Here is a 27962-nt window from a genome sequence, read left to right as displayed (position 1 = left end):
TGTGATGCATTATTCAGTGTTAATTATGCTTAATGCTCGCTTATGATATTATTCGTTTCTTGGTTGGTCGCTTCTAAATCTTTTGCTAGCCTTCATTTTGCACTAAGTATGATCGCTACCTGTGCATCCAAAAACCTGTAAACTAGTTTTGCCACACGAGTCCACTATATCTACCTATATGCGGTATTCTTTTGCCGTTCTAAGCAAATTTGTATGTGCCATCTCTAATTTTCAAAATAAATTTCTCTTTTGTGTGCTCATACCGCTCGCGAGGCGGTGAGGGGTGGCTAATATTTTCCATGCTAGATGTGTTATTCTCACGATGAGTGTTTATTCATTTGTCATTGCACGAGAGTAAGGCAAAGGTATTAGGGATGCCCAGTCCCGAAATGAAAAATAAATTTACTTTATGTTGTCAAATAATAAATTCCTTGGAAAGTGTTGTTAAGGAGGGCACCCGTGGATACGGTTAGCCATGGAAAGTGAAAGTATGGTGGAAAAAGGAATAAACTTTATTTTCTGTTTGGGAACCGCCTATGATATATCTAGCATGGAAAGTGCTGGGAACTCTAAGTCATTTTCGTTGGTGGGAAAATTATACCTCCCAAAATGTTTTTATCTCTAAGTTTTTCGCGTTGAGCTCTGGCACCTCTACAAATCCCTACTTCCCTCTGCGAAGGGCCTTTCTTTACTTTATGTAATTTTTATTATTAATTTGAGTCTCCATCTTCTCTTTTAAAGCACCAACTAGGAGGCACTATGATCGTACTTGAGCATTGGGTGTAGCTAATATGCGAGTATGTTTCGTGAATGGACCAATGATTGAGCATGATGGGCTAGGGATAACTTATTTTAGCATTGATATTTTGAAAGACATGGTTGCTTGTTGATATGCTTGAGTATTTAAGTTATCATGTCAAAACTAGACTATTGCTTTGAACCATATAAAAAGTTCAAATGTCCATGCTATAAAGAAAAAGAATATGAGATGGCATGTTAGGCAGCATTCCACATCAGAAATTCTGGCTTTATCATTTACCTACTCGAGGACGAGCAAGAATTAAGCTTGGGGATGCTGATACGTCTCCAACGTATCTATAATTTTTGAGTGTTCCATGCTGTCATATTATCATTCTTGGATGTTTTATATTCATTTTATAGTCATTTTATATCATTTTTTTGGTACTAACCTATTGACATAGTGCCAAGTGCCAGTTGCTATTTTTGCATTTTTTTACATCGCAGGAAATCAATACCAAACGGAGTCCAAACACAGCGAAACTTTTTGTGGAATTTTTTCGGACCAGAAGACATCCAGTGGGCCGGAGAAGCGCCTGGGGGGTGCTCCGAGGGGAGCACAACCCACCAGGGCGCGCCTGGAGGCCCAGGCGCGCCCTGGTGGGTTGTGCCCACCTCGGGTGCCCCCCGAACTGCCTCTTTGCTCTATAAATACCCCAATATTCCAGAAACCCTAGGGAAGTCGACGAAAATCAATTCCAGCCGCCGCAAGTTCCAGAACCACCAGATCCATTATAGACACCATCACGGAGGGGTTCATCGTGTCCATTGGTGCCTCACGGATGATGCGTGAGTAGTTATTTGTAGACCTACGGGTCCGTAGTTAGTAGCTAGATGGCTTCCTCTCTCTCGTTTGATTCTCAATACAATGGTCTCTTGGAGATCCATATGATGTAACTCTTTTTGTGGTGTGTCTGTTGGGATCGAATGAACTTTGAGTTTATGATCAAATCTATAATTTTATCCATGAAAGTTATTTGAGTCTTCTTTGATCTCTTATATGCATGATTGCTTATAGCCTCGAATTTCTTCTCCGATATTTGGGTTTTGTTTGGCCAACTTGATCTATTTATCTTGCAATGGGAAGAGGTGCTTTGTAGTGGGTTCGATCTTACGGCGCTTGATCCCAGTGACAGAAGGGGAACCGACACGTATGTATCATTGCTACTAAGGATAAAACAATGGGGTCTATTTCTACATTAATAGATCTTGTCTACATCATGTCATCGTTCTTATTGCATTACTCCGTTTCTCCATGAACTTAATACACTAGATGCATGATGGTAGCGGTCGATGTGTGGAGTAATAGTAGTAGATGCAGGCAGGAGTCGGTCTACTAATCTTGGACGTGATGCCTATATAATGATCATTGCCTGGATATCGTCATGATTATTTGAAGTTCTATCAATTGCCCAATAGTAATTTGTTCACCCACCGTTTGCTATTTTTCTCGAGAGAAGCCACTAGTGAAACCTACGGCCCCCGGGTCTCTACTTTATTATATTTGCCTTTGCGATCTATTTTTTGTTGCTTTTATTTTCAGATCTATTAATAAACCAAAAATACAAAAATACAACCTTGCTGCAATTTATTTTATTTGGCGTTTGATCTATCAATATTTACAACTCTCTCACGTTTGTTTGCCAATTTCTGGCGCCGTTGCCCGAAAGGGATTGACAACCCCTTTTACATGTCGGGTTGCGAGTATTTGTTATTTGTGTGCAGGTGTTGTTTACGTAGTGTTGCTTGGTTCTCCTACCGGTTCAATAACCTTGGTCTCATCACTGGGGGAAATACCTACCGCCACTGTGCTGCAACATCCCTTCCTCTTTGGGGAAATACCGACGTAGCTTCAAGCCGCATGACATGCCAACCGAAATTACTAAAGAAATCATGTGCATGTATAGGTTCTGGATGCACTGCTATTCCTTGTACTAGTTCCAATATATAGTCCTCTATGTAGTCTTCTTCTTTTGGTTGAACAATACTCATCTCTCTTGGTATATCTGGATGCAATTTTGTAGCAACAACTAGTTCATTTTCAAAGCTCTATCGTAAATACGACGGCACATATATGTCCCAACAGTGACCAACGGAGTTGTGGTATCTTGATTCTGAGGAGCAACTTGTGCATCGTCATTGTCATTGGTCTGACTATAATTGAAATTGGTCATATCATTCGGAGAGGGGGATTCGACGCTGTCGTTGATAACCCACAAGTATAGGGGATCGCAACAGTTTTCGAGGGTGGAGTATTCAACCCAAATTTATTGATTCAACACAAGGGGAGCCAAAGAATATTCTCAAGTATTAGCAATTGAGTTGTCAATTCAACCACACCTGGATAACTTAGTATCTGCAGCAAAGTATTTAGTAGCAAAGTAATATGGAAGTAACGGTAACGGTAGCAAAAGTAATATTTTTGGGTTTTGTAGTGATTGTAACAGTAGCAACGGAAAAGTAAATAAGCGAAGAACAATATGTGAAAAGCTCGTAGGCATTGGACCGGTGATGGAGTATTATGCCGGATGCGGTTCATCATGTAACAATCATAACATAGGGTGACATAGAACTAGCTCCAATTCATCAATGTAATGTAGGCATGTATTCCGAATATAGTCATACGTGCTTATGGAAAAGAACTTGCATGACATCTTTTGTCCTACCCTCCCGTGGCAGCGGGGTCCTATTGGAAACTAAGGGATATTAAGGCCTCCTTTTAATAGAGTACCGGACCAGAGCATTAACACATAGTGAATACATGAACTCCTCAAACTACGGTCATCACCGGGAGTGGTCCGATTATTGTCACTTCGGGGTTGCCGGATCATAACACATAGTAGGTGACTATAGACTTGCAAGATAGGATCAAGAACTCACATATATTCATGAAAACATAACAGGTTCAGATCTGAAATCATGGCACTCGGGCCCTAGTGACAAGCATTAAGCATAGCAAAGTCATAGCAACATCAATCTCAGAACATAGTGGATACTATGGATCAAACCCTAACAAAACTAACTCGATTACATGATAAATCTCATCCATCCCATCACCGTCCAGCAAGCCTACGATGGAATTACTCACGCACGGCGGTGAGCATCATGAAATTGGTGATGGAGGATGGTTGATGATGACGATGGCGTCGGATTCCCCTCTCGATCAGCCCTCCCGAGAGAGTTTAGGGCTTGGCGGCGGCTCCGTATCGCAAAACGCGATGAATCATTCTCTCCAAATTTTTTCTCCCTGAACATGAATATATAGAGTTGGAGTTGAGGTCGGTGGAGCTCCAGGGGGCCCACGATGCAGGGGGGCGCGCCCTAGGGGTGCAGGCGCGCCTCCCACCCTCGTGGATAGGGTGTGGGCCCCTGGCCTTGATTCTTTCGCCAGTATTTTTTATTATTTCCAAAAATAATCTCCATGAAGTTTCAGGTCATTCCGAGAACTTTTATTTCTGCACAAAAATAACACCATGGCAATTGCTGAAAACAGCGTCAGTCCGGGTTAGTTCCATTCAAATCATGCAAGTTAGAGTCCAAAACAAGGGCAAAAGTGTTTGGAAAAGTAGATACGACGGAGACGTATCAGTCTTCATCATTAACCATCCCCCATCGCCACTTTCATGATGCTCACAACCGGGAGTGAGTAATTCCTTCATAGGGCTTGCTGGATGGTGATGAGTTGGATGAGATTTATCATGTAATCAAGTTAGTTTTGTTAGGGCTTGATCCCTAGTATCCACTATGTTCTGAGATTGATGTTTCTATGACTTTGCTATGCTTAATGCTTGTCACTAGGGCCTGAGTGCCATGATTTCATATCTGAACCCTTTATGTTTTCACGAATATATTTGTGTTCTTGATCCTATGTTGCAAGTTATATGCACCTATTGTGTGTTAATTATGATCCGCATGCCCCAAGGTGACAATAATTGGGATTCTTTCTGGTGATTACCATAGTTTGACGAGTTCATGTATTCACTAAGTGCTAATGCTTTGTTCCGGTTCTCTATTAAAAGGAGCCTTAATATCCCTTATATTTCCTTATGGACCCCGCTGCCACGGGACGGTAGGACAAAAGATGTCATGCAAGTTCTTATTATAACATGTATGACCATATACGGAATACATGCCTACATTACATTGATGGATTAGAGCTAGTTCTGTGTCGCTCTAGGTTATGACTGTTACATGATGAATGTCATCCAACATAATTATCCATCACTGATCCAATGCCTATGCTTCTCGCATATTCATCTTGCTAATTTTCTATTGTTGTTGCTACTAATGTCACAATCACTATAAACTGCTAATGTTACTGTTACCGTTACTACTACGATTGTTACCACTACTATCAAACTATCATACTACTGTGCTACTGATCACTCTGCTGCAGATATTTAGTCCTCCAGGTGTGGTTGAATTGAAAACTCAACTGCTAATACTTGCAAATATTCTTTGGCTCCCCTTGTATCGAATCAACAAATTTGGGTTGAATATTCTACCCTCGAAAACGGTTGCGGTCCCCTATACTTGTGGGTTATCAACATGCTTCTAGTGAATATGTAGTAGAAATGCTTTCTGAGAATAGTAATGATGTTTCTATTTCTGATGTCGAGACACAATCTGGTGATGAACATACACCTAGTGATAATGATAATGATAATGATGTTCATGTTGATGTCAACCAGATAATGATGTAGAAATAGAACCTACTGTTGATCTTGATAACCCACCTCCTAAAAACAAACGATATGATAAAAGTGATTTCATTGCTAGGAAACATGGTAAGGAAAGAGAGCCATGGGTTCAGAAATTCATGCCTTTTCCAACTAAACCACCTAAGAAGATGAGGAACAATTTGAGCACTTTGTTGAAATGCTTACACTACTGGAATCAGGATCTTTGCCGTCAGCCATGTCTTTGCTGTCCACTAGCTGACGGCAAAGACCTTCTTTGCCGTCAGCTCAATAGAAGCTGACGGCAAAGACCGTATTTGCCGTCAGCCAAGTCTTTGCCGTCCTCCAGCGGACGGCATATAGTCTTTGCCGTCCGCTAGAATGAGGGTGGCCCACTACCGACAACCACCTAACGGACACTGTCTTTGCCGTCCGCTAGCAGACGGCAAAGAAAGTGGCCAAGCTAACGCTCGTTAGCTAGGATCTTTGCCGTCTGCTGGCGGACGGCAAAGAACCGTGCCCTAACTAAAATCCATATCGACGCCCGCCCGCGCCCCACATCTCTCCCCTCTCTCTCTCTCCGCCTGCGCCCGAGCCGCCGCCCCGCACCATCCCGCCCCTGTGTCGCCGCCGCCCGGCACCACCCCCGTCGCCGCGCCTCCTCAGCAGCCCCGGTGACCCCCTTCCCCGCCCTGTGCCATCCCTGTCGTCGCGCCGCGCCGCCCCGCACCATCCCGCCCCCGTGCCGCCGCCTCCCCGCGCCACCCCCGTCGCCGCGCCGCCCCAGCAGCCCCGGTGACCCCCTTCCCCGCCCCGCGCCATCCCCGTCGTCGCGCCGCGCCGCCGCGTGTCCGAGCCGCCGCCGACCCACGTCGCCGCGGCACTCCCTCCTCCACCCCGGCGGCCCCGGCGCCCCTCTGCTCCACCACCGCGGCCGCCCTGCCGCTCCGGCGCTCCCTCCTCCACCAGGCGGCCCAGGTGCCCCTCTGCTCCACCACCACGGCCTCCCCGCCGCTCCGGCGCCCCCTCCTCCACCCGGCCGCCCCGGCGCCCCTCTCCTCCACCACCGCGGCCGCCCCACCCCTCCGGCGCCCCCTCCTCCACCCGGTGAGACCTCTTGTATTTTTTCTGTTTTTGTTTCTGTATTTTAAGTTTAGTTTAGGTTTATTTTAGGTTTGGTTTAGTTTAGGTTTACTTTAGTTTAGGTTTAGAGCATAGATAGCCAGATTTCTCAACTCATTGGCATATAATGAATTATTATTGTTATATTATTAATAGATGATGGAACAAAAACTATTTCCCTTCAAAGTGAAAAATCTTTCAGTGAAGTAAATATTAGTGCACGAGTTCTTTTGTATACAAGAAAAAATATTGGCATGTCTTGGTAGGTACGTGGCAACCGTATCATCAGAGTTAAACTTTAGAATTAGTATTTGTGATAAATGAATTCAAATGCATTTCCAAAGAAAATGTAATACACATATCTAGTGAACTGTAAACAAAAGTTATCCACAGACTCCTTGAAGGGGTTGTATAAAAGATTATGAAACTAATAGTGAGAAGAGCAAAAGCTTTCCTCAAATTCCTTTGCATATATTCAAATTCATCAATCAGCAACACTCGAATTAGTTTAATTTGAGAAAACAACAAGGCATGCATATTGCTTATGGAATCTGTCATAAGAGGCAAACTATACTCGTCTTTTCCTTTTCTTTTTTGCGGAAAGGCAAACTATACATTCTGATTTGCATACAAAGTAAATTGATTTTACGACACTACACTCTAGAGCCACCTAAAATATGGTGCAACTATGATTTGTTGCCACAAGTATTCCAATGTGATCACACCAGAAGGAACTTTAGGTTTAGTTTTGGTTAAGAAGAGAAGAAAGATGAAAAAAAGAAGATAAAGAGGAGAAAGAAGAAGTGTATTTTCCCCCTATTTTTATATTACTATGCTCTTTTTTTCAACATTTTCAGTTTTCTTTCACGTATAAAGAAATCCCTAGTTTTGAAGGGTGCCAATTGCCATTGCCAACTAACCTACCAAATTAACTAAGTGTTGTTGATGTTGTTGAGCACAAGTGCATTGCTTTTTTCTCTCAGTTTTCTTTCATGTCTAGAAACTTGGCTCTATGCTTATAGATATGCTTCTAGCTAGATACTAATTGGTCTCTTCTGCTGCTTATTAGAGATGGGGGGAGGCCGTCACCGCAGGCTCCGCTCTGCCACACCGGAGTACGAGTTGGATGCTTTTGAGTTCTTCAGTATCATACTTGGGACTTCCTCCAAGAGGCAGGTATATAAAAGGAGAGATCTCCCCTTCACCCATCTCATTATGATAACTCTGCTGTTTGCTACATCACTCCTTGTCCCAAACTGCAGAGGCTGCCTGACACTTTTATGAACATGCTGGGTGAAGATCCACCAAATAATGTGAAGCTGCGACAGGCCGGCAGTGGGTTTCGCAGGCTGTGGGACGTGGGGTTGGTGATCAAGGAGGGCAACATGTACCTGTGTCGTGGCTGGGAGAAGTTCTACCGTGCCTACGACCTGTGGCTGGGGTACTTCCTTCTCTTCAGGTACGACGACGACGCCACCATGCTCATCATGAAGGTGTTCAACGCGACTATGTGTCGCATGCACTACGCTGAGGATGATGATGCCAGTACGTTCTGACTCTTTTTATTCCTCTACATTTGGCTTTGTCTCGCATCCATTGTTAACGGTCATTAATTGTTGCATTTGGACAGGCAATGGGAGCAGCAGCAGCAACACTGGCTACAGCCAAAGCAGCAGCGATTCTGGCTGTAGCAAAAGCAACAGTGATTCTGGCTGTAGCAAAAGCAGCAGCGATTTGGGCTGTAGCAAAGACAGCAAGGAGGATGATCCGGACTGGAGTGGGGAAGAAGAGGAGCAGAGTGGGCATCAGGCTGAGGATGACTTAGCGATGGTGGTGGCTGACCAAGGGCAAGAGATGGTGGTGGCGCACCATGGGCAAGAGATGGTGGTGGCTAAGGATGACCTAGCGATGGTCGTGCCTGTCCTGCCTGAAGATGGCCTCGCGATGGTGGTGGTACTTGACAATGACCTCGCGCCGGTGGTGGCGCCGGCGATCCCACAGCTGGGCGACATGACCACGCCAATTGTGGTAGAAGACTACATCCCACTGCCTCCACCGCCTCGCCGCTCTTGGCGCATCAGGTTGAGGAAGGAGAAGGAGAAGGAGAAGAACAATGAGAACTGAACTATGTCAGGTATGTCAGATCTCCAAAATAATCTATATATAGTTAGCTCTAATATGCTTACTTACCTATGTTAGCTCTAATATGCTTAGTTACATATGTTAGCTCTAATATGCTAAGTTATCTCTACTATGCTTAGTTTCCTATAGGTTAGCTCCAAAATTACTTATGTTAGCACAAAATGACCAAGTTTACATAATAAGCTTATAGTCTTCTTCTTCTTCTCCAAAATGACATAAGTTAGCTATAAGTTAGCTCTAATATGCCTAGTTCACTCAAAGATGGCATAATTAGCTAGGTTGGCTCCATTTTACCTAAGTTGGCTCTAATATGCTAAGTTATCTCTACTATGCTTAGTTTCCTATAGTTTAGCTCCAAAATTACTTATGTTATCACAAAGACCAAGTTTACATAATAAGCTTATAGTCTTCTTCTTCTTCTCCAAAATGACATAAGTTAGCTCTAATATGCTTAGTTCACTCAAAGATGGCATAATTATCTAGGTTGGCTCCATTTTACCTAAGTTGGCTCTAATATGCTAAGTTATCTCTAATATGCTTAGTTTCCTATAGGTTAACTCCAAAATTACTTATGTTAGCACAAAATGACCAAGTTTACATAATAAGCTTAATTATAGTCTTCTTCTTCTTCTAGTATTCTTCTAGTCTTCTTCTTCTTCTTCTTCTTCTTCATTTTCTTGTAGGCTAGCTCCATTTTACTTAAGTATGCTTACTTCTTATAGTCTTCTTCTTCTTCTTCTTCTTCATTTTCTTCTTCTTTTTCTAGTACAAAATGACCAAGTTTACATAATAAGCTTAATTATAGTCTTTTTCTTTATAGTCTAACATCTTGTTTATCATTTTGCAGATTTGATTTAATTCACGGAAGCTTGCATGGATGGAGTGCTTCTTTTCCATTTGTGCTTTTATAGATGGAGTGCTTGTTTGGATGAACTATGTTTCTTTTGTATCGATGAACTATGCATGTATGGTAGGATGACACTATTGTAATATGTATGGTTGGATGCATGTATGTGGAACTTGCTATGTATGGTTGATGGAACTATGCATGTATGATGAAACTATATGTGTTGGATATCTCATATGTTTGTTGTGAACTTGCCATGTGAAAAATATATGTGTATCATCTATTTGCTGTGAAAATGGTTGGGTATAAGAAAAAACAGAAAAAAGAGGCAATGCAGGCTCTTTGCCGTCTGCCACCGACGGCAACGGGCTCTTTGCCGTCCGCCACGGACGGCAAAGAAGCCACGTGGCAGCCACCTGTGCTTCCTGGCAGCTGACCCATTTGGTCAGTTTGCCTACAGTGGCAGACGTCAAAGGCTTGATGCTCTTTGCCGTCAGCCACGGACAGCAAAGACTGTCGTCAGCCACCTAACGGACTAACAGCACATTTATTGCCGTCGGCTTTCTTTGCCGTCAGCCGCTGATGGCAAAGGCCCCTTTGCCGTCCGCTTCAGAAAGCAGACGGCAAAGAAGCTCTTTACCGTAGCCTACTTTGCCGGAGCCTTTTGCCGTCCGCCATCCTTGCCTTTGCCGTCTGCCGTGGCAGACGGCAAAGTAGCTGATTCCTGTAGTGTTAGGCGTGTTTTCTTGCGTACTCGTTTGACTGATATATTGAAAATGCCTTCATATGTTAAATACATGAAAGATATTGTCACTAATAAAAGAAAGATACTTGAAGCTGAAATTTCCACCATGCTTGCAAATTATTCTTTTAAGGGTGGAGTACCTAAGAAACTAGGAGATCCAGGAATATCTACTATACCATGCTCCATTAAAAGAAGTTATGTCAAAACTACTTTATGTTATTTAGGAGCCGATGTTAGTGTTATGCCTTTCTCTTTATATAGAAGACTTGATTTGAATAAGCTCACACCCACTGAAATATCTTTACAAATGGCTGAGAAATGTACTGCTATACCTATTGGAATTTGTGAGGATGTGCCTGTTGTGGTTGCAAATGTTAATATCTTAACAGACTTTGTTATACTTGATATTCCCAAGGATGACAACATGTCGATTATCATTGGTAGACCCTTTTTGAATACTGCAGGGGTTGTTATTGATTGCAATAAAAGCAAGGTTACTTTTCATGTCAATGGTAATGAGCATACGGTACACTCCCTCTGTCCCAAAATAAGTGTCTCAACTTTGTACCAACATTAGTACAAAGTTGTACTAAACTTGAGACACTTATTTTGGGATGGAGGGAGTACTTTCCAAAGAAACAAATTCAAGTGAATGGTATACATATTACTGAAAAAGCTTCGACAATCACTATTGGAGGTTTCAAATTTCCTCTTCCTTCAGTCAAAAAGAAATATGAAACTCTTATTATTGGGGAGATGCATATCCCCGTTGAGGTAACCTAGTGTTATACGAAGATTCTTCGGTTTCATGTCATTCGAAAATGGTTTGTTGATAAGACTTGATCAACCTTATTAATGGATTCTTTTTTAGGGGCATGTGGTCGACGAATTTAGTAAGCACAACCTATTGTACCCACAATTTTTTCTCTGTTATTTATAGTTAATAAAGTAGAAATGCCACAATTTTCATGTTTTCTTAATTTTCTGTGCAATGAAATTGTCTCAAAAATAAAAGTTCTCGGAATGTCCTAAAAATTTAATATGATTTTTATAGATATTTAAGAATTTTGAGCACTAAACACACCCCAGGGGTTGCACCTGTGAGCCAAAAGCTCACAGGGTGCGCCACCCTCCCCGGGGTGCGCCTAGCAGGCTTGTGGGTCCACAGGGACCCACTCACCCACTACCTTCTTCCACCTCCAAAAAATCACTAGCTTGTTCAAACCCGTGTTCTTGCTCCTTTGGCTGCTATTTTAAATCTCCTTGCTCAGAACTCCGTTTCCGAAACTGTTTTGGGAGATTATTCATCGGTATGTGACTCCTCCAATGGTGCAATTAGTTTTTGTTCTAGTGCTTTATATATTTCAATTTTTTGCTACTGTAGTGACCATGTTCTTGAGTGTGACGCCCGGATAATTAAGCTACAGTAACCCTCTACCAATGATGCCACATCACCTCGGTTACTGTTGTTAAATCTCGCGTTAGTTCAAAACCGATTCGAAATTCAAATTCAAAATAAAGGCCAACAACAAAAGTTTTCAAATATTAAAACTAAATTGTTCGGGTTGTGTCAAATAATGTATAGGTAATTATGATGAAGGAACCACACTTTTATAAAATGTTTAAATGCTCTAGAATGAATAAAACAATAGCAAAAACAATTATTCAAATGTTTTTAAATAATAAACAAATATTAAACTAGTTTATTTAGTCACCAAACTTTTTGTGGCAGTAGTGGATTTACAACTCTATTTAGGTGTGGGTTTTACTTATTGTAAAACTATAAAACTATTAAAGAAATAAGAGAAAACAGAAAACAAAAAGTAAAAACAAAACATAACAAACAAACAAAAAGAAAAGAGAACTACTATGCACTTGAGCCTATTACTACATTCCAGCCCAGCCCACCAGGCCACAACCGGTCAGCCCACACCCCACTCATCCCCTTCCTCTTGCTATAGGAGGCAGAGGAGGGCGTGGCAGCCATCCTAGCCACTCTGCCCGCCGATGCCGCCGTGGCAGACATCCACCGCTTCCCCCATTCAGATAAGGTCGCGCCCAGCCTCCTCTCCCTCGTGGTCAAACCCTAGCGCCCACTTTCCCCTCTCCTTCGCTCGCTCTCGCATCCGCATCATGCAGCCGAGCCTCGTCGCCACGGCCAAACTCGCCCACGTAGCCACCGTCATCCCCGGGCCGTGAGACAGTGTCCGACTGCTCCATCGTCATCCGCTACGTCGTCCTCGCAGAGAAAATCGAGCAGGAGAGCCCCACGTCGCCACCATCGAGCTCATCTTCGACCGTCTGCATCACCGGCCGCCGTCGTTGATTCGCTCGACCCCGACCTTCCCTGGCCTCCTCGAGCTCGTCTTCGGCACCGCTGTGAGCTCCTCCTCCACCCCCCTGCTTGCCCCCCTCGATTCATTGTTGTAGCCTCCGTCCCCGAGCTCATCCGATCTCGCGCATACGCATACATACGAGCGTGTGTGCTCGGAGTTGCTGCTGCTCCTGCGTACTTGCTGCTGCCACTCGCGCCGCCCGCGTGGCCGACCCCCATCGCCCCGTGGCCGCGACTGTGCCCCTGAACCCCGCTCCTGCCTGCCGCCGCCTAGGGTCGTGCCCTGCTCCCCTTACTCGCAAGTGCCAGCGCGCCTCCTCCCTGTTGCTGCCCGATGCTTCTGCTAGTTGCTATTCCTTCTGCTGCTGCTATGCTCCGCTTGCTGTCGCCGCTCTGCTTGGTGCCGCTCTGCATGTTGCGGTCTGCTGCTGCCGTGTGCTCTAACTGCTGCTGCCCGGGGCCGCGTAATGGCTGCGCCCAGCCCGCGGGTTCATGCGCGCTTGCGTCCCTGCTGAAGGCGTCGCTCGTTTCAGCCGCCGGCACCCTTGTGTGCTCGTGCGTGCTGCGGCTGCAGCTACTGTCTCTGTCCAGGAGGCCGGCCCCCATTAGATTAGTACTAATCCCTCTAGTACTAATCTCCGTTTAGTACTAATTCTCTCTTGCACTAATGCACCCCACTTTGGGTCTAATACATGTGGCCCCACTAGGTAAATTGATTAACTAAAATAATTTTATCACATATTACACTTACATGTGGGTCCACTAACCCTGTTGACTGGTCAATCATTGACCTGGTCAACAGTCAACCAAACCCCGCTGACCCCACTGTCATAGACTAGGCTAGGCAACCCCTGGGTACACTTAGAATTTATGTTTTAATTTCGAATTAATAATAAATCCGGAAATTTCAAAAATGAATTAAAACTTTGAAAATTGTTATAAAATAATCCATAGCTCGGATGAAAATACTTTGTACATGAAAGTTGCTCAGAACGACGAGACGAATCCGGATACGCAGTCCGTTCGTCTGCCACACGCCCCTAGCATAGCGGACGTGCAACAACCCACATCCGGTTCGTCTGTCCGAAAACGCCGAACACCGGGGATACTTTCCCGGATGTTTCCCCCCGTCGCCAGTATCGCCTAGCTCCGCGTTAGATCACCCCTCTTCTTCTCCGGTAGACCTGCGTATTGCTATGTTATGCTTTGTGATCCTTTGATTGCTCCATATTTACTGTTTCTTCCCCCCTCTTCTTCTCCGGTGGACCTCGAGACCGGTGTTGATGCCACTGAGTACGACTACATCACCGATGACCCCTCCTTCTTGCCAGAGCAACCAGGCAAGCCCCACCCCCCTTGATCACCAGATATCGCCTATTCCTTCTCTCTACTGCTTGCATTAGAGTAGTGTAGCATGTTACTACTGTCGGTTAATCCTATTCTGCTGCATAGCATGTCATTGTTGCTACAGTTGTTACCCTTACCTGCTATCCTACTGCTTAGTATAGGATACTAGTGTTCCATCAGTGGCCCTACACTCTTGTCCGTCTGCCATGCTATACTACTGGGCCGTGATCACTTCGGGAGGTGATCACGGGCATATGCTATATACTTTATACTGTTACATTACTTATGATACTGTTCGGAGATGGGGGTTGAAGGGGCAGGTGGCTCCATCCCGGTAGAGGTGGGCCTGGGTTCCCGACGGCCCCCGACTGTTACTATGTGCAGGCCGCTGGCGACGACCAGGAGTAGTTTAGGAGGATCCCAGGCAGGAGGCCTGCGCCTCTTTCGATCTGTATCCCAGTTTGTGCTAGCCATCTTATGGCAACTTGTTTAACTTATATCTGTTCTCAGATATTGTTGCTTCCGCTGACTCGTCTATGATCGAGCACTTGTATTTGAGCCCTCGAGGCCCCTGGCTTGTATTATGATGCTTGTATGACTTATTTTATTTTTAGAGTTGTGTTGTGATATCTTCCCGTGAGTCCCTGATCTTGATCGTACGCGTTTGCGTGTATGGTTAGTGTATGATTGAATCGGGGGCGTCACAAGTTGGTATCAGAGCCGACTGCCTGTAGGAATCCCCCTTCCACACTCCTTGGCCGAAGTCGAGTCTAGACTTTACAAAAAAAATTTACTAACATGGCTGTGCGGCCCATGGGCCCACGTCGCCATTGGGTGGTATTAGGATCTTTTATTCCTCGTCTATACCCTGGGATTCTAATCTCTCTTCTATTCGGGTTAAATGATTTTCTAAAATCTAACTTTAGGTTCTCGAAAACACTTTCTCCCGGAGAGCCCCTTCAGTACAGATGATCGCCTGTTGCACTAGAAGATTTCGAAGTTACTCTCCGATACTCTTTTGAGACTTTGTGCCCGTTGCTTTTGCAATTCCCTACCACCGAAATATCCCTATGGATAAATACATACACTTGTCGTTCTTACTTTTATTCCCAGTTGATCTTGTTATTACAAGATACCTTGAAATCCTTTCTATTGTTCCGAGAATATTTTGTGCCTACTGCTTTGCAGTTCCTTGCCACCTGAATACCCCTACGGATAATTTCTCGCCCTTATCGAGTATCCGTTCATCCCCAGTTGTTCATATGTTCCACAATGGTCTTCGAAATACTATTCGATCCTCCAAAAATCCTTAGTAGCTTATTGATATGCAATACTTGTCTGCTTGCATTATGGATGCTTTCCATATGTCTGGCAATATTCGTTACTATCCTTAGGCACCGTCATTTTGATCCTATTGATTCAACATGAGTGCGAATGCACGCAATCATCAGTTGATCCTTTTAAATTATCTTTCCGGCTCAGACGTCATTTTTAAACATGAGCTTGTTCTCGACCAATCTATTTGCCGTCAATTGTACCCTTAGGTCTATTGAACTTATCCACCCTTGATCAAAGCGTTCTCTTCTGATCCTTCAATTTGGAAATCATAATTCCTTTGATATCTAAGCATCGAATCATTCAGATGTTCTATAATATGATGCCCTTGCATTCTTTCTTCAACTGGTAGTGTGCCGGTGCTCACATCAGCTCCGCTATCGACCATCAAATCCTTCGTTGGATTATTATTCGGCAATGTCCTTCATATTTAATTTCCTTGTGAATTCTTCCCTGATACATAATGCAATTAGTAAATCCTATTCTCTGATTTGGCCAACCATGCTCTGCTTTCGAGCTGGTGATATTTACTCTTGGAACTTGTGGTATATGTTTCTAAGATATCCCGATGGGTTGAACCTTATGCCTTCCTTAATCTGTGTGACCCGAAAACTTTTCACGGGTCATACTCCTCTAGTAATTCACCCGGTAGGTTTTCACACTGAAATCATTTTTATTAGAGCAGTGAATGAATGGTCTCGCATTGGAGAAGTGGGAGTCGACCTTGAACTTTGTGTTCCTGTCCATGGAAACGATGTAGATCGTATCATTAAAGCTTCTCTTCAAATAAATATTTCCTTGGTATAAGTTTATCTTATATCTGGGATCTGGCATTTGGCAATCGTTGTTCCGGCCTTGTTCTCCTTTTAAATACCATTTCTCGGACAAGTTGAAGTACTTGTCTTCTGCAGATCATTGCACCTGTCCAACCCTTACTTTGATCTACCGTCGAGCATTACACTCTGGTATCTCAAGAATACCACGGAACTACATAACTTCTTATGAGTTCTTCATCAACTATTATTCTCGCCAATTCCAATTTCCCTCGGGTTCTGAGTTATTAGTCACTCGAGAACACCGTTAAGTGAATCGATTCCGCACTCTGATTCAATAACTCTAAGTAATTTTTGTTGCTTATGATTTAATAACCCTTCAAGTCATTCCTAGCCTGATCGGCTATATCATTATCGTGCAACTTTTTAACTTTGCTATCTGGTCCTTCTTTCCGAAGCACAATTTTTGATGATGAGCTAAGCTTACGTCGACTTTCCTCGTCATGTCATTTCGCCTTGAACAACAAGCTTGATTCCGAGTTTGTGTCATATCCGTGGTTTCAATAACTTTTCGCTCCATCCTTCTTGATGTCGTCGATGAGCAATTATATCTTCATGAAACCTCTCGACAAATGTGTCATGATCATCATCGACATTCCGAGCTCCTCAAGGATATCAATCGAATTCACGATGAGAAATATCATCCTTGCCCTCGATGATTTGTGTTATCATCGACCACTCGATTGCCTTCCGTTCAACACAAACTTGTTCGTGTTTTGTGTTATACCTTGAGATCCTTGCTATCCAACATTTGTTCTTCTTTACCTTGGAGTATTACCATCTTTTATGTCAAGAATGTCGTGAGAATTTCACCACCTCTTAAGAATTCTTGATGCAGGTGATACCTTTTGCCATATCCGTTCATTCCTTGGTCCCCGTGTTATTTCTAACCAGAAAACCAACAATCGAACTATGATGTGCGACTTCAAAACTTCTAGCAACCCTATTGCTCTGAAGTTAATGGTCGATATTTCATTCTTAGACCATTGGTTATCGGATCACCATTCTAACATTGATCATGCTACCTAAGCCCATATTTCGGGTGCACCTTTCAACCAATGTTTAACTGTGTATGTTTTCCTCCAGCATACCTCATTATATCATTTGATCTGACAAATGTCATCTCCTTGTTGACATAAGTGTGGAAATCCATCTTTTGAAAACCTCAATGAATTGTCGCTTAGTCAATCAGCCACCTCCTCACCTCTCCTTGATTTAATGATGAACTCTTGTTTCGGAACTCGCTTCCATAGATCAATTCCCAAGAATCTTACACAGTCATCTCGACAATTTGTGTCGCACCTTTTCTCCTCAGGTCTCCTGAGTTTGAGTTATCCTGACACCAATCAGATCTGAATCTCGGTCAGATATGATGGTTGGAACATATTTCCAAGAGTTATAACAATGGTCTTTATGTGACCCGGTAAGGTGATGTCGTGCCTAGCACACCTGGCCGGAGGCCCTATTGTCATAGATTCCTTTTCAGCAAGGTTATCCATTCTTCCATGAGGAAATTGTAAGACTTATTCTATAAGTTGTTTCGGATGGATCCTTTGTATCCAAAGTCTGACCTTTGCTTGAAGACCATGCCAATGCTACCTCGAAGCATGTCTGTGGTACTCTGATTTCCAATAAGAACATTTGAAGCACAATGCAAAAATTTCTTTATTAATTACCCCAAACACCGTTGTGTGGGTAATGTCATGAAATTTCTCTCCCCTTACCTAAAGGGTTTTCTACATTATATCCCATCATGGATATCATGCTTTGCTTGTCCTTGGGAAGGATATACCCCTGAATTATGTGTTTAAACACATTTTTCCTTTCCATTGTTCTGATTAATCTGGTAATCACATTTTCCTTTACATTGTTTTGTTTAACCTTCTTGAGGTTTATCTGATCTAAGCAGTAATAAGTCACTGCTTTTATAAACGCCTCGGTGTACAATTCTGTCAGCAAGACCCTGTTACTATTGTTGATGACATTCCGGTAGCCATCGATGGACGAGAACTTTGCCTAATGGTCCGCCTCGTTCAACGAGCAGGAAAATGGTTCTCTTCGTCCCTCGCCCTTGGTACCGATGTTGTTGCCGACATAACCGACAGACTATCCTATGACTTGCCATGCTTACATGGTCGTGCAAGACGTCACCGCCCTTCCTACTGTTAATCCACATGGTGGGCCCATAACCCACAGTTCCACGGGATCGAAACCTGACTCTCATGTACACCCACTGTTTCCAAAGATATTCCTCACGCTTGGCTTCGTATGTAATTCACGAGCCACCTTCCAGAGATCATCACTTCTGGTATGAAACACAATACTTATTCCTGTTGCTCGGAACCTCTTTCACACTCTGTTTCAGGCATCGAACGATTTCCTACCCTCGAGAAACTTCTACTTTGCACCTTCTTACTTTGCTCTCGATAATTTCTTAAATTTCAATTCAAGAGTTACTTTCCGCCACCTTCCCCTGATGTAAGCAACCAGGTAGCCAATCTTACAGAGGTTCGTTCTTCCAAAATAACCAGCCTTAATTCTTTCGTAACTACGACGAAGTTCCCGAAGAAAGGATGCCAACTTCATCATGATGACCTGAAGCAAAGAAATAAAGACATCAACGAAGAGGATCAGCTACTTCACAGAGAGCAAACATGAATGAGAAGATCCGTTAGAATTTCGTAACCAGACCTTTCCCCCTTACTCCCCCTCTTAAATCTCGGGACGAGATTTCTGGTAGTGGAGGAGAATTGTGACGCCCGAATAATTAAGCTACAGTAACCCTCTACAAATGATGCCTCGTCACCTCGGTTACTGTTGTTAAATCTCGCGTTAGTTCAAAACCGATTCGAAATTCAAATTCAAAATAAAGGCCAACAATAAAAGTTTTCAAATATTAAAACTAAATTGTTCGGGTTGTGTCAAATAATGCATAGGTAATTATGATGAAGGAACCACACTTTTATAAAATGTTTAAATGCTCTAGAATGAATAAAACAATAGCAAAAACAATTATTTAAATGTTTTTAAATAATAAATAAATATTAAACTAGTTTATTTAGTCACCAAACTTTTTGTGGCAGTAGTGGATTTACAACTCTATTTAGGTGTGGGTTTTACTTATTGTAAAACTATAAAACTATTAAAGAAATAAGAGAAAACAGAAAAGAAAAAGAAAAACAAAACATAACAAACAAACAAACAAAAAGAAAAGAAAAGAGAACTACTATGCACTTGAGCCTATTACTACATTCCAGCCCAGCCCACCAGGCCACAACCGGTCAGCCCACACCCCACTCATCCCCTTCCTCTTGCTACAGGAGGCAGAGGAGGGCGTGGCAGCCATCCCAGCCACCCTGCCCGCCGATGCCGCCGTGGCAGACATCCACTGCTTCCCCCATTCGGATAGGGTCGCGCCCAGCCTCCTCTCCCTCGCGGTCAAACCCTAGCGCCCACTTTCCCCTCTCCTTCGCTCGCTCTCGCATCCGCATCGCGTAGCCGAGCCTCGTCGCCATGGCCGAACTCGCCCACGTAGCCACCATCGTCCCTGGGCCATGAGACAGTGTCTGACCGCTCCATCGTCGTCCGCTACGTCATCCTCGCAGAGCAAATCGAGCAGGAGAGCCCCACGTCGCCACCATCGAGCTCGTCTTCGACCGTCTGCATCACCAGCTGCCGTCGTCCATTCGCTCGACCCCGACCTTCCCTGGCCTCCTCGAGCTCCTCTTCGGCACCGCTGTGAGCTCCTCCTCCACCCCCCTGCTTGCCCCCCTCGATTCATTGTTGTAGCCTCCGTCCCCGAGCTCATCCGATCTCGCGCATACGCGTACATACGAGCGTGCGTGCTCGGAGTTGCTACTGCTCCTGCGTACTTGCTGCTGCCACTCGCGCCGCCCGCGTGGCCGACCCCCATCGCTCCGTGGCCACGACCGTGCCCCTGAACCCCGCTCCTGCCTGCTGCCGCCTAGGGTCGTGCCCTGCTCCCCTTACTCGCAAGCGCCAGCGCGCCTCCTCCCTGTTGCTGCCCGATGCTTCTGCTAGTTGCTATTCATTCTGCCGCTGCCTGCTGCTGCTATGCTCCGCTTGCTGTCGCCGCTCTGCTTGGTGCCGCTCTGCATGCTGCGGTCTGCTGCTGCCGCGTGCTCTAACTGCTGCTGCCCGGGGCCGCGTAATGGCTGCGCCCAGCCCACGGGTGCATGCGCGCCTGCGTCCCTGCTGAAGGCATCGCTGGTTTCAGCCGCCGGCACCCTTGTATGCTCGTGCGTGCTGCGGCTGCAGCTACTGTCTCTGTCCAGGAGGCCGGACCCCATTAGATTAGTACTAATCCCTCTAGTACTAATCTCCGTTTAGTACTAATTCTCTCTTGTACTAACGCACCCCACTTTGGGTCTAATACATGTGGCCCCACTAGGTAAATTGATTAACTAAAATAATTTTATCACATATTACACTTACATGTGGGTCCACTAACCCTGTTGACTGGTCAATCATTGACCTGGTCAATAGTCAACCAAACCTCGCTGACCCCATTGTCATAGACTAGGCTAGGCAGCCCCTGGGTACACTTAGAATTTATGTTTTAATTTCGAATTAATAATAAATCCAGGAATTTCAAAAATGAATTAAAACTTTGAAAATTATTATAAAATAATCCGTAGCTCGGATGAAAATACTTTGTACATGAAAGTTGCTCAGAACGACGAGACGAATCCGGATACGCAGTCCGTTCGTCCGCCACACGCCCCTAGCATAGAGGACGTGCAACAATCCACCTCCGGTTCGTCTGTCTGAAAACGCCGAAGACCGGGGATACTTTCCCGGATGTTTCCCCCCTTCGCCAGTATCGCCTAGCACCGCGTTAGATCACCCCTCTTCTTCTCCGGTAGACCTGCGTATTGCTATGTTATGCTTTGTGATCCTTTGATTGCTCCGTATTTACTGTTTCTTCCCCCCTCTTCTTCTCCGGTAGACCTCGAGACCGGTGTTGATGCCACTGAGTACGACTTCGTCACCGACGACCCCTCCTTCTTGCCAGAGCAACCAGGCAAGCCCCCCCCCCTTGATCACCAGATATCGCCTATTCCTTCTCTCTACTGCTTGCATTAGAGTAATGTAGCATGTTACTGCTTTCGGTTAATCCTATTCTGCTGCATAGCCTGTCATTGTTGCTACAGTTGTTACCCTTACCTGCTATCCTACTGCTTAGTATAGGATACTAGTGTTCCATGAGTGGCCCTACACTCTTGTCCGTCTGCCATGCTATACTACTGGGTCGTGATCACTTCGGGAGGTGATCACGGGCATATGCTATATACTTTATACTGTTACATTACTTATGATACTGTTCAGAGATGGGGGCTGAAGGGGCAGGTGGCTCCATCCCGGTAGAGGTGGGCCTGGGTTCCCGACGGCCCCTGACTGTTACTTTGTGGCGGAGCGATTGGGCAGGTTGAGACCACCTAGGAGAGAGGTGGGCCTGGCCCTGGTCGGCGTCCGCGGTTATTTCATAATAACACGCTTATCGAGATCTTGGTATTTGATCTGAGTTGAGTCGTTGACCTTATACGCACTAACCGCCACGTGGGACAAGATATGGGCAACCGGCGTCGTGATACCAGCCGAAGCTCTTTTTGACGTCAGCGACAGAGCGGCGCGCGCCGCATTGGACCGTAAGCTCGCGCTTGTATTAAGGGGGCTAGGTCTGCTTCCGGCCGCGTACGCAACATGCAGGTGTGCAATGAGCGATGGGCCCAGACCCCTGCGCGCATAGGATTTAGACCGGCGTGCTGACCTCTCTATTGAGCCTAGGTGGGGCTGCGACGTGTTGATCTCCCGAGGCCGGACATGACCCAGGAAAGTGTGCCCGGCCAGAGGGATCGAGCGTGTCGGGTAATGTGGTGCACCCCTGCAGAGAAGTTGATCTATTCAAATAGCTGTGTCCACGGTAACAGGCGACCCGGAGTTGTACCTTGACCTTATGACAACTAGAACCGGATACTTAATAAAACACACCCTTCCAAGTGCCAGATATAACCCGGTGATCGCTCTCACACAGGGCGACGAGGGGAGGATCGCCGGGTAGGTTTATGCTATGCGATGCTACTTGGTGAACTTACCATCTACTCTCTTCTACATGCTGCAAGATGGAGGCTGCCAGAAGCGTAGTCTTCAACAGGACTAGCTATCCCCCTCTTATTCTGGCATTCTGCAGTTCAGTCCACCGATATTGCCCCTTTACACGGATACCCATGCATATGTAGTGTAGATCCTTGCTTGCGAGTACTTTGGATGAGTACTCACGGTTGCTTTGCTCCCCCCTTTTCTCCCTTTCTACACCTAGTTGTCGCAACCAGATGTTGGAGCCCAGGAGCCAGACGCCACCGTCGACAACGACTCCTACTACACCGGAGGTGCCTACTACTATGTGCAGGCCGCTGACGACAACCAGGAGTAGTTTAGGAGGATTCCAGGCAGGAGGCATGCGCCTCTTTCGATCTGTATCCCAATTTGTGCTAGCCATCTTATGGCAACTTGTTTAACTTATATCTGTACTCAGAATTGTTGCTTCCGCTGACTCGTCTATGATCGAGCACTTGTATTCGAGCCCTCGAGGCCCCTGGCTTGTATTATGATGCTTGTATGACTTATTTTATTTTTAGAGTTGTGTTGTGATATCTTCCCGTGAGTCTCTGATCTTGATCGTACACGTTTGCGTGTATAATTAGTGTACGATTGAATCGGGGGCGTCACATTGAGCTTGCATGTTGAATTCATATCGTCCAAAGTAGTTTTGATGCATGATATAGCTTCTAGACACTTGTGGGGGTAGTTGCTATCAATTTGGTTTAGGTTGGTTCACTTTTATTTTGAGTCACTAAATTTTTTTAGAAAAAGAAATGCTCAAGTGGAGGTTAAGAGGTTCTTCGAGCCGGAGTCCTAAGGATGCTCTGAAGCCCAAATGCCACCTTCCTGATGCAGCTGAAGTGTGACCTTGCGAATGGCCGTGCAACACGTTCTTGAGGGATGCGGGAATTTTGATGACTTTTATCATTTGGCTAATAACGCCGGTATCATCCCCTTCCTCGAAGATAAGTGTGACAAGTACCTTCTCCTCACAGATACCTTCACGCAAAGTTTTCATTTCCACTCTAGGAGAGAGCCACCCACTATTACATTCAACTTATATGATATTCCTAGAGAGATGACACTTAATGGGTTTTGTGAGGCTTGCTTAATTCCATATGAGGGCATCCCTATAGAGCCACATCCCCGCAACGCTGCGAATTTTATATCCTAAGTGACTGTGGGGGGCGTAGAGGAGTTTCTGGGGCTAGGGTCGCTAGTATACATTTTCTCGTTTTGCGTTATTACTGATTATTTGCCGGGAGGTGTTTTGACTGGATGGTGGAAGAGTGGATCACTCAACTCGCCTGGTCTTGCTATTTCGCGCCATGCTCTTTATAGTGATAGAACTTTTAGTTTGGGTGTTATGATTGCTCGACGGCTACAGACTAACCGCTCGAAGGGAGCTATTTATGGTGGTATTTATGCTTCCCGCCTTGCTAGCCATTTTGAGATTCTTATTAGGCATGCTCAGGTGGAGGAGAAGCTTTTATCTATTAGACACCTTGATTATGCTAGCATGGTTGGATATGATTTTATTAACAGCGGTACGCCGTGATTTCGGTATAACCTGGTGTTCAGTCAGAACACCCGTGAGACTATTACCCTGCCTACACCTGCTTTGTTCGACCTCTTTTCAGGCAGGTACACTATTATGCCGGTTGACATTTATGCTTATTGGGGCGCCACCCCAAGTGGACGAGCCAGAGCCAACACTTGAGCCTGAGCCGGCCGCAGAGCTTGTTTACCCGTGGGATCCGCAAGTTCCCGTCTATTAGTGGAACCCTCAGGAGCCTCCGCATTTCCTAGAGAGGGATACTTCGACCCGTGGCCATAGACCAACTTAGGCCAAAAGCGTAAGCTTGGGGGAGTACGTATTTCTCACCGACATTACATTCATGTATCACACATTCATTCCAGTAGTCGGTGTTCATCCTTTTTCATTGTATTATCCATGTTAATTTTATTTTCCGCTTTCTTCTTGTGTGTTTGAAAAACTTTGAAAACCCAAAAATATTTCTCGTTCTTTTCGGTTTTTCTTTCTTGTTCGGTAGTATGTAGTATTAAAAAGAAAACCCAAAAAGATTTATCGTTCTTCTTTTACTTGTTGGCAGCTTTCGCGTGTAAATAGTTTTTCTCGTTTGTGCTTTCTTACCTTCATTAATTTTCTTTCTTGAGAAAAACAAAAACTCCAGGAATATTTCAGTGTGTTTCTCTGAAATTCTTTTCTTTTCTTTGAGTTGTCGTAAGGAGAAGACCACGATGAAAATGATGAGTGGCTCTCATATGCAATATCATTGATCTAACTGAAGGAAATATGCCCTACAGGCAATAATAAAGTTATTATTTTATTTCCTTATATCATGATAAATGTTTATTATTCATGCTAGAATTGTATTAACCGGAAACTTGATACATGTGTGAATACATAGACAAAACAGAGTGTCCCTAGTATGCCTCTACTTGACTAGCTCGTTAATCAAAGATGGTTAAGTTTCCTAGCCATAAACATGTGTTGTCATTTGATGAACGGGATCACATCATTAGAGAATGATGTGATGAGACCCATCCGTTAGCTTAGCATAATGATCATTTAGTTTTATTGCTATTGCTTTCTTCATGACTTATACATGTTCCTCTGACTATGAGATTATGCAACTCCCGAATACCGGAGGAACACTTAGTGTGCTATCAAACGTCACAACGTAACTGGGTGATCATAAAGATGCTCTACGATGGTGTTTGTTGAGTTGGCATAGATCGACATTAGGATTTGTCACTCCGTGTATCAGAGAGGTATCTCTGGGCCCTCTCGGTAATGCTCATCACTATAAGCCTTGCAAGCATTGTGACTAATGAGTTAGTTGCGGGACGATGCATTACGGAACGAGTAAAGAGACTTGTCGGTAACGAGATTGAACTAGGTATGATGATACCGATGATCGAATCTCGGGCAAGTAACATACCGATGACAAAGGGAACAACGTATGTTGTTATGCGGTTTGACCGATAAAGATCTTCGTAGAATATGTAGGAGCCAATATGAGCATCTAGGTTCCGCTATGGTTATTGGCCGGAGATGTGTCTCGGTCATGTCTACATAGTTCTCGAACCCGTAGGGTCCGCACGCTTAACGTTCGATGACGATTTGTATTATGAGTTATGTGATTTAATGACCAAAGTTTGTTCGAAGTCTCGGATGAGATCACGGACATGACGAGGAGTCTTGAAATGGTCAAGAGGTAAAGATCAATATATTGGAAGGCTATATTCAGACATCGGAAAGGTTCCGAGTGATTCGGGTATTTTTCGGAGTACCGGAGAGTTACCGGAATTAGCCGGGGGAAGTAGTGGGCCTTAATGGGCCATACGTGAAAGGAGAGAAGGGCCTCAAGGGGTGGCCACGCGCCCCCCATGGCAAGTCCGAATTGGACTAGGGAGGGGGCGGCGCCCCCTCTCTTTCCTTCTCCCTCTCCTACTCCTTCCCTCTCTCCCCTCTTGGAAAAGGGAGGGGACTCCAACTAGGATTGGGAATCCTAGTTGGACTCCCCCTATAGGCGTGCCCCTCCTAGGCCGGCCTCCTCCTCCTCCCTCCTTTATATACGTGGCCAAGGGGGCACCCCAAATCACAACAGACAATCTCTTAGCCGTGTGCAGTGCCCCCTCCAAAGTTACACACCTCGGTCATATCATCGTAGTGCTTAGGCGAAGCCCTGCGCCGGTAGCTTCATCATCACCGTCGGCACGCTGTCGTGCTGACAGAACTCTCCCTCGGCCTCAGCTGGATCAAGAGTACGAGGGGCGTCATCGAGCTGAACATGTGCTAAACACAGAGGTGTCGTACGTTCGGTGCTAGGATCGGTCGGATCATGAAGACGTACGACTACATCAACCGCGTTGATATAACGCTTCCGCTTTCGGTCTATGAGGGTACGTGGACACACTCTCCTCGCTCGTTGCTATGCATTACCTAGATAGATCTTGCGTGATCGTAGGATTTTTTTTTGAAATTACTGCGTTCCGCAACACTAACAAAGAGCCCATATTACCTTGTCTTCCCCTTTGAATAAAATGTTTGCAGATTCCAGCTTCATCCGTGGCACACTTCCACCTATTATTATTTTCACATCATTCGGTCATGCAAGTGAAAGGCAATAATGACGATGATTTGATGAAGTGATTGAGGTGAAGAAAAGATGGTATGAACTCTTCTTGTTTTTATTTTTGTAAATATGTTTTGCTCGGTCGATCTTGAGTCAGCATATTATGAGTTAAACATATTTGTGATAACAATTAGAAATTATAGTTGCCCATGCCATGCTTAAATAGCTAGGAGTGGATAATGATTTATCTTGAGTGTCAACATGCATTAAAATGATTATGATGTAGTATGATAGTATGGCAACTCCCTCTGAATAATTTGAGTAGCTTGAATTGGCACATGTTCATACATGTAGTTGATTCAAAACCAACATAGCCTCCATGATATTCATGTTCATGGTGTTTATATCCTACTCATGCTCGTACTTGATGTTAATTATTCTTAATGCATGACTATGACCGTTTTCGCTTTTTGGCTGGTCGCTTCTAATTCTATTTGCTAGCCTTCGCCTATACTAAGCGAGAATACTACTTGTGCATACAAATCCTTAAACCCAAAATTGTTCCAGATGAGTCCACTATATCAACCTATATGCGGTATTACTCTGTCGTTCTAAGTAAATTTGCATGTGCTACCTCTAAATTATTCAAATAAGCATCTGTTTTGTGTGCCCATACCGCTCATGGAGCGACAGGGAGTGGTCAGTATATTCCATGCGAAGCGGGTTATTCTCATGATAAGTGTTTATTCACTTTTCCTTCACAAGAGGGGCCGGTCTTCGGGATGCCCAGTCCTACGATCAAAATGAAAAAATAGTGAAACAAAGTCCCCTAGAAAGTTGTTGGTATGGAGGGCCCCGTGGATTCGGCTAGCCATGGATGGTGTTTGTATGGTGGAGGGGGAGTAAACTTTATCTTTCCACTTGGGAACCGCTCATAATGAGTTCAACATGGAATATATTGAAAATTCTCGGCCGTGACGTTGACAGGAAAGGCATACCTCCCAAATTTTCATGGAAATATGCCCTACAGGCAATAATAAAGTTATTATTATTGTATTTATTTATTCATGATAAAAGGTTTATTATTCATGCTATAATTGTATAGACCGAAACTTAAATACATGTGTGGATACATAAACAAATACCGTGTCCCTAATGAGCCTCTACTAGATTAGCTCGTTGATGAGAGATGGTTAAGGTTTCCTAACCATAGACATGAGTTGTCATTTGATAATGGGATCACATCATTAGGAGAACGATGTGATGGACGAGACCCAACCGTTAGCATAGCATATGATCGTTCAGTTTAATGCTACTGCTTTCCTAATGTCAAATACATGTTTCTTCGATCATGAGATCATGCAACTCCCGAACTCCGGAGGAATACCTTGTGTGCTGATGTCTCCTACACAACCTTCTTCTTGTAGCCTCGTGTTCGGCCTCCAAGCGCAGAGTTTTGTAGGACAGTAGCAAATTTCCCTCAAGTGGATGACCTAAGGTTTATCAATCCGTGGGAGGCGTGGGATGAAGATGGTCTCTCTCAAACAACCCTG

At 44.6% G+C, this 27962-nt stretch overlaps 1 long non-coding RNA gene across 1 annotated transcript; it reads left to right on the top strand.

The window, feature by feature from the left end:
• Positions 1 to 19539: 19539 nt before the first annotated feature.
• On the top strand, positions 19540 to 22857 carry LOC141042436 (uncharacterized). Its single transcript, XR_012205213.1, has 3 exons — positions 19540 to 19921; positions 21153 to 21227; positions 22524 to 22857. It is a non-coding gene; the product is annotated as an uncharacterized lncRNA (long non-coding RNA).
• The last annotated feature ends 5105 nt before the right edge of the window (positions 22858 to 27962 follow it).

Source organism: Aegilops tauschii, chromosome 3 (genome assembly GCF_002575655.3).
Source record: "Aegilops tauschii subsp. strangulata cultivar AL8/78 chromosome 3, Aet v6.0, whole genome shotgun sequence".
Lineage (NCBI taxonomy): Eukaryota > Viridiplantae > Streptophyta > Magnoliopsida > Poales > Poaceae > Aegilops > Aegilops tauschii.
This window is presented reverse-complemented; position numbering and strand designations above follow the sequence as displayed.